At 36.3% G+C, this 8,152-nt stretch overlaps 1 long non-coding RNA gene across 1 annotated transcript; it reads left to right on the top strand.

Moving 5' to 3' along the window:
* The first annotated feature begins 1,979 nt into the window (after positions 1-1,979).
* Positions 1,980-2,802, top strand: LOC120528353. Its single transcript, XR_005633496.1, has 2 exons — positions 1,980-2,096; positions 2,557-2,802. It is a non-coding gene; the product is annotated as an uncharacterized LOC120528353 (long non-coding RNA).
* Positions 2,803-8,152: the final 5,350 nt, after the last annotated feature.

The raw sequence follows: 8,152 nt of genomic DNA, 5'->3' as shown, positions 1-8,152 counted from the left end.
GTGGTCATATAGGATGATGCCTAGCAGAACTATCTGCCATCTCTATCTTGTTACCAGTTGTGATGCTGATGCCCATCAGTGCCTGTTGTACAGTTGGACTCCTGGCCTCAGAGACACTAAAGACAGGCTGACGTGTTCAGCACACCATTAGGACCTGATGGAGTCAAATGGAGGATAAATGAGATATGAACTACAAACAAACATCTGTCAAGTTTCAATCTCTAAATGTAACTTGTGCATGAGTAAATATGTGTTATAATAAACATATATTTGATGATATTAGGTATTTAAAATCCCAAAAGTAATAAAGATCCAGTTAAGTCAAATAATTGAATACCCTGATTAACAGGTGCACAGTCACAAAAACTGCAAAATTATTACTCATTTTAAGCATAATATTTGCTCTTCACAGATCGTTTAACATAAACTTCATTATAAAAATAATAATTGAAATGTGATTATTAGCACTATGATAACTGTTTCTTACATTTAGCACTGATAACATGTAGAGACAGCAAATGGATTCTTTAAAGTCACTGTTTTATTGCCAGCTTTCTTAACGTTGTCTATTCCCTGATACATGAACGTGAGAGTGTCAAGTATGTGATTTGTAATATTCTGTAATCATAATACAGCTAAAAACGAACTTGATTATGAGATCCACAGGCAAGAAACTCACTAGAGCTGCTGGTATGTTGAGGACAGACATGAAGAGCGCAGAATATCTGACAGACATCAGCAAACAAAGAACTGAGGCTGGTCTGTGGGCAGAAGGGGGGACAATGGAATATTAGGACTGCTAAAATAAATAAACGTGGATAAATAGTAATGAAAGTAATTAAACGTATTTTAGAGTTGTGTATTATAGAAGTAAAGATTTAACTCGGACAGTTTATTCAATGTTTAAAACTGTAATACGTTTATAGCCCGTCAATAAGGTGACCAGTTAAATGTAGGCGACTATTTCATTTGGACATTCGAGTAAACAGCAACAGTCAAACATTTGTTTTAATCTGACTGACTTGATCAAGAAGAGCCCACACTTAAGTCCACGTCAATCCATTAAAATTAGGCGGACACAAATTTGTATTGTTATGTTCATTTAAGTTTTCTTCAGACGTTGTTTAGTAACGATAAATATCTCATATCCACTTTTGTTATTATTATTTTTCAGAACCGCTAATCATAAATGACGGTGGTAAAAACACACTGCAGTCTTAATAATGCACTCGACAGAATGCTGTGGTGTAAGATAGTGGCACTAGTAGACTATCGTCGCTGAGGTATTTTACGAATACACACTGTAGAGCGCCATGAAATCACGTGACGGGCGCATTTGAAACATGCAGCGACAACTCGGTATCGAGCAGCCCATCAGTAATCCCAATTTAACGCGCCTCCGCAAATTCAGATGTAGCATTACATTTCACGGGACAGTCACCGGAAAATATATTAACGTAACACCAGCTAAAAAGTGCGCGACACCCGTAATCCAACGTGACTCTGCTAAATTCTCTTTAGAATGACAGGCCGGCTTTGAGGAAGTGCAGGTGTAGATTGTTACTTGAGAACTCCAGCACCAAGGGGTAAATGACATTTAAATTTCTTTTAATAACTTTTATTTACTTCTGCGGTAATGTGGCAAATAAACTTAGCCATATTGTAAATCAAAGACAAATAGTCAAAATGTTTACCAATATAAACTTTTTGCTTTTTTTTTAAATCACTGAAGTAACTGCTCACATCGGACTGAGCGAGCAAACGCCTTTCTATATGAAGGCAAAGAACCAAACAAAAAATCAGAAGGTACAGAAATAATGGACAGCCAGGACAGGGTCATTTATTGTGTTTATTGTTTTGGTTCTTTTTTTAACATTTCCTTAGGATTATTTTCTCTGTTTTCAGGTTTAGACTTTCTCTTCTCATTAATGGCTCAATAAAGTAAAGACTTGGCACTATATTTGAAATGAAAAAAAAAAAAAAAAGTCTTGCTATTCTGTTCCATAGCACTGCGTTCTGCAGGTTTCAGATCTTTACTTTTAGAAGAAACGTCAGCCTCCCTTCTCCAACATCCAGCACAGGGCACTGATGAGCAGGTACAGACTCCTCATTTTATAAACTTCCATAAGAAAGATGAATTACATTTTGTTGATGCTGGCTTACAAGGCCTATGTGTAGTGAATAAAATGTATTAAAAGACTCCATGCTTGTCTTCAGATGCTGACTGTTAATCGTTAAGCAGTAGGAGTCAAATCCCAAAAGACTAAAAGCCTGTTTTACATTTTCTGACAACTCTTAAAGGCCTTAAAACATTTGAAATGCATTGTGTGCTGTGTGTGTTAATAATAGTGTATGGTAAGACACATTGAAGACTTGTAGAATCTGTGATCGAAAGCATGTTAATAATGTATAACAAATTCAATATACTGTACATTATTTTTTTTTTACTTTCCTTACATTTCTTGTAAATGTGGAGGAAAAGGCAATAAGTTTTAAGATGACCATTTAAAGAATTTTCTTTCTTTTTTTTTTTTTCTTTAATAAAGCGTATTACAGCAACACAGAATCCTTCAGCATTTTACTGAGGCAGAGAAGTGGTGTGCCGAGAACATTTCTATGTTCAGGGGGAACATCTCACTCTCTCATTACTGTCAATGGACAAAGACGACATTGAGGAGGCCCTTTAGAAATTTAACTTGCTATCTGAATTTCCAAGAGGAGAGGGAATATGTCCTTAGACCCTTCATCATCCTTTATTTCACATATGGAAGACATGCATCTGTTTTTAGATAACGTGAGAGGGAAAAAAAGAAAATGACTGCTTTGTCAGAAAATGTAACAAACATACATGTCCCTCATTGTTCAGTTACAACCTACAATTCTTGTTCTATATTGTATATATTCTTTAACTTTTTGTAATAAATGTTGCAAACCAACTTCATCTTTACAGTCCAATGTCTCAGATCTGCACTTCTTAGTGTTATGTATTAAAATTATGTTTTATAAAGCAGAGCAAGGCAATTTTTATTTTTAAAGCACATTTACAACAGCAGCCAGAACTGAACCAAAGTGCTGTACAAGAAAGGGTAAAGAGGCAGTTCAAATATACTGTATGTACACAGCACAAAACTGCAAGAATAACCAACCATTACATAAAAGATAAACTTAAAATACACATACACACATATTTTTAATCATGAATATAGGTGAGCCAATATATACAAACAATGTCAACCTCTTGAAGGGTCAAATGGCGGCAAGAAGAAATAAGATTTTAATGATGACTTAAAAATGGCCTGTGCTGGAGCAGACCTAACAAAATAAGGCCAGCCATTCCAGAGAAAAGGAGCAGCCACCACAAACACCCGATTCCTCCTTTGCTTCAGCCTTGACCTCAGCACAACAAAGAGCCTCTGGCTAGTAGACCGCAGGGCTCTTGTTGGCACATACAAGTGAAGAGGACCAAAGAGGCAAGATGGGGCTGATCCATTCAAATATTTGAAAACAAGAAATAGAATTTTAAAATCAACTCTGAAATGGACCAGAAGCCAATGAAGCAAGGTCAGTATTGGTGAAATATGGCCACACTTACGAAAGCCTTCAATAAGCGAACAGCAAACTTGTGGAATAGTTGTAGGTGTCGTAACAGGGCCTGACCAACACCTACATATCACTGACAGAAAGAAAAGCCTTTATCTTAAAGTCTCAGCAAGAAAAGCTTCATTTAACCTCACAATTTATATGTTTGTCGAGTTTGAATGAGCTGTCACAGATCACACCTGGGCTAACTGTAGCTTTATGATACATACTGTATATGGCAGGGGCTCCAAGAGCAACATCAGAGACACTCAAACTTTCTTAACTTTTGGAAACCATGATGACAGTTTTATTATCATTTGGTTTAAGAAAATGAATTGCCATCCAGGTTTTTATATCATTCAAGCATGGAGGGTCTGTATTTTATCACTTTTTTGTGATTTTAGTGGCAAATATATTTGAGTGTCATCAGTATAGAGAAGCCATACTTGTTAACAATGGAGCCTAAAGGTGATATGCATATCAAAAAGAGATGGAATGATGGAACAGCACAAGCAAGAGGAGCTACAGAAGATGAGAACTCGTCCAAATGAATAGAAACACTCCTATTTCTTAGATAAGATTTAAACCAATTCAGGGAATTACCTTGGATGACTACATACAGTTCAAGGCAGGATATAAGAATCATAAGATGCACGGCATCAAAAGCTGAGGTAAGATCTAGCAGTACAAGAATGGCAGAATCTCCAGAATTAGGGAAGAGGAGGTCATTGTAAACCTTTAACAAGGCTCTTTCACTGCTGTAAGAACATCTGTATCTGGATTGGAGTTTTTCCAGAATACTATTTTCATCTAGAAATGTTTGAATTAAGACAACTTTTTCTAAGACTTTAGATAAAAAAGCCTGAAACTTGACACATTACAGGGTCCTTATTTTGTTTTTTATAATATGTTTCTGCACCACAGCTTGCTTCAAGGCAGCAGGAACACAACCAGAAATCAAGCTAGCATTTATTAAGGTAACAAAACTTGTTATGACAGAATCAAAAACCCCTTAAGTAATCAAGAGGGGACACTGCTGTCCAGGGGGCAATTTGTAGGATTCAGGCGTTGCACCAAATCAGACAACAGAGACGACGACACACACAGGCACAAAGTGATCAAAGACAGCTGAACACACTATGGGAAGAGATGAATCTGAGCAGACAGTGAGACTGATGACCTAATAACGGTAATCTTATTTACAAAAAAGTATATCTCCGTTTGGAGAGTAAGTTGGGGTATGCGACAAATGACAAATTCCTAATACAACAAATGGTATAAGGCGATTAAAGGATTTAAAATCACTAAAAAATGGACTTGTAATTATTGCATCAACCCAAACAAAACATTTTTGAAGTTTTAAAATCTGTTAGTTCAGTTCCAAAATAAATAAAAAAGTCGTTTATGGAAGTGCAACTTTCAGTAATGCTAATTTTTACATTTCTTTAGAAAAACAAACAATATAATATCTATTAAGCAATTTAAGAGATTTGCTTCACTTTTTTTGATAAGTTCATACTTATACGTTAGGCTCCCAGGGAGAACAATTATGCATTAAAATTAAAAAACAGGTAAACGTTTGAAAGTTTAAAAACTCCACTTGAAATTTATCAACATTATAACAGCAGCGTAGAACAGAGTTAAGAAAACACAATTCAAGACAGACAATGGAAATGAAGGTACCCATGAACTGTATAATAAGCTGGATCATTTATGCATCCCATGTCCTATAATAATAGTAAACTGGCAAGAACGAGACAAAGCACAAGATGGGAATATTCATGACAAAAGCCTGGGCATCAGGGTGAGAATGTGCCTTGTCACCCATTACGTGAGCTCGTCTGCCATCCCTCGGTTACAATGGCACACGTTACACTCGGGGACAAATGCAATGGCGAATACCGACAATGTACACCTTCAGAAGTTGAATAAATCGACTGTATAAGTAGAACATTTCAGATATACGATGAATTTTGTTAATCATAAACAATGCAACATAACTATTATATGTGTTGTTACATTTCATTTATACTCGCCAAATGTTACATATTTACATTAGAAATGAAAATGGGTAATATGTTTATAATCACTCACTAAAATACACTGTCAAAATATATTAATGAACAACCTGAGACACACTGGCCTTTAGGAAATATAAAAAAGCGTGTGCGCTGTCATTTAGGACACAATGCATTGTTAACGTGACGCACTCTCTACTGACGCGATGTCACGAAAAAGCGCAGTCCATGCTAACTCAAATCCTCCTTGATGTTTGACCTTATGATTAATTGTCAATATCAAATCAATAAAGTCATTTTAAGAAGATGACAAGTCTACTATAGTCAGTTCAATTAAAGCTCCTTTTAAAAAGTTTCCTCATACAGAATATAAAACAGAATCTCAATGATACGGGACTCGCGAGTAGTAACGAATAATATGTGACACTGAGAAATTATAATTTCTCATAACAGGAACAAGTAAAAACTACGACTTCCTAAAACGGACACTGTAAATGTAGGCATTTTAAGAAATAATTTAGGAGGCTTGTGTGTGCATTTCAATATCGATTTAAGAACTACGTAGGCCACCTGTTGTACTATAAACAGTAGCTCAAGCAGCAATTAACAGTAAATAGTCTAACAGGACAATGACTGACTTGAACGAAGATGCACCTGCCTGATTTTGTTTTAACAATTATTGCACACTTTCTGTAAATCCAATAAACTTCATTTCACTTCTCAAATATCACTGTGTGTGTCTCCTATATGATATATTTAACTGACATTTTTTATCGTAACAACCAACGATTTATACAGGAAAATAATGACTATTAACAAGGTTGCCCAAACTTTTGCATCCAACTGTATTTGTGAGTTGCAAAAGCATGTGAACGTTTTCTTTCAGTATCTGGTGTGACCCCCCAATAACTACAACTAAACGTTTCCGGTAACTTTTGATCATTCCTGCACACCAGCTTGGTGGAATTTGAGCTCATTCCTCCGTACAGAACAGCTTCAACTCTGGGATGTTGGTGGGTTTCCTCACATGAACTGCTCTCTTCAGGTCCTTCCACAACATTTCGATTAGATTAAGGTCAGGACTTTGACTTGGCCATTCCAAAACATGAACTTTATTCTTCTTTGACCATTCTTTGGTAGAACGACTTGTGTGCTTAGAGTCGTTGTCTTACTGCATGCCCCACCTTTTCTTTAGATTCAGTTCATGGACAGATGTCCTGACATATTTCTTTAGAATTCTCTAATATAATTCAGAATTCATTGTTCCATCAATGCAGGCAAGCCGTCCTGGCCCAGATGCAGCAAAACAGGCCCAAATCATGATACTACCACCACCATGTTTCACAGATGGGATAAGGTTCTTATGCTGGAATGCAGTGTTTTCCTGTCTCCAAAAATAACGATTTTCCTTTAAACCAAAAAGTTCTATTTTGGTCTCATCCGTCCACAAAACATTCTTCCAATAGCCTTCTGGTTTGTCCACGTGGTCTTTAGCAAACTGCAGATGAGCATCAATTTTTTTATTTTGGAGAGCAGTGGCTTTCTCCTTGCAACGCTGCCATGCACACCATTGTTGTTCAGTGTTCTCCTGATGGTGGACTCATGAACATGAACATTAGCCAATGTGAGAGCGGCCTTCAGTTGCTTAGAAGTTACCCTGGGGTCCTTTATGACCTCGCTGACTATTACACGTGTGTCTTGATCTTGGAGTGATCTTTGTTGATTGACCACTCCTGGGGAGGGTAACAATGGTCTTGCATTTCCTCCATTTGTACACAATCTGTCAGACTGTGGATTGGTGGAGTCCAAACTCTTTAGAGATGGTTTTGTAACCTTTTCCAGCCTGATGAGCATCAACAACTCTTTTTGTGAGGTCCTCAGAAATCTCCTTTGTTCGTGCCATGATACACTTCCACAAACATGTGTTGTGAAGAGCAGACTTTGATAGATCCTGTAATTTAAGTAACACAGGGTGCCCACTCACACCTGATTGGCATCCCATTGATCGAAAACACCGGACTCGAATTTCACCTTCAAACTAACTGATAATCCGAGAGGTTCACATACTTTTGCCACTCACAAATATGTAATATTCAATCATTTTCCTCCATAAATAAATTACCAAGTATAATATTTCTTTCATTTGTTTAACTGGTTTCTCTTCATCTACTTTTAGGACTTGAGTGAAAATCTGAAGAAGATTTAGGTCATATTTATGCAGAAATATAGAAAATTCTAAAGGGTTTACAAACTTTTAAGCACAACTGTATATTGTTTGACATATACACGTTAACTTGGTTTAACTGACACGAGAACATCATTGTTGAATTCTCCTAATGAAGACGAAAAAATTATAAATTTATAGATGTATACTACATGACGCAAGGTTTGAAACAAAATTAAACATTCCATAAAAAGGATGTATGATTTACCTAATCTTTTCATATATATAAAGTTGATATATGACAATATATCTTTGACACAATGTATCAGACAAAGAATACCACAGCAATCCACAAGAACAATAATTAATTCTCAGCAACTACCTGAAATGT

This window comes from Polypterus senegalus, chromosome 4 (assembly GCF_016835505.1).
Source record: "Polypterus senegalus isolate Bchr_013 chromosome 4, ASM1683550v1, whole genome shotgun sequence".
Classification (NCBI taxonomy): Eukaryota; Metazoa; Chordata; class Cladistia; order Polypteriformes; family Polypteridae; genus Polypterus; species Polypterus senegalus.
This window is presented reverse-complemented; position numbering and strand designations above follow the sequence as displayed.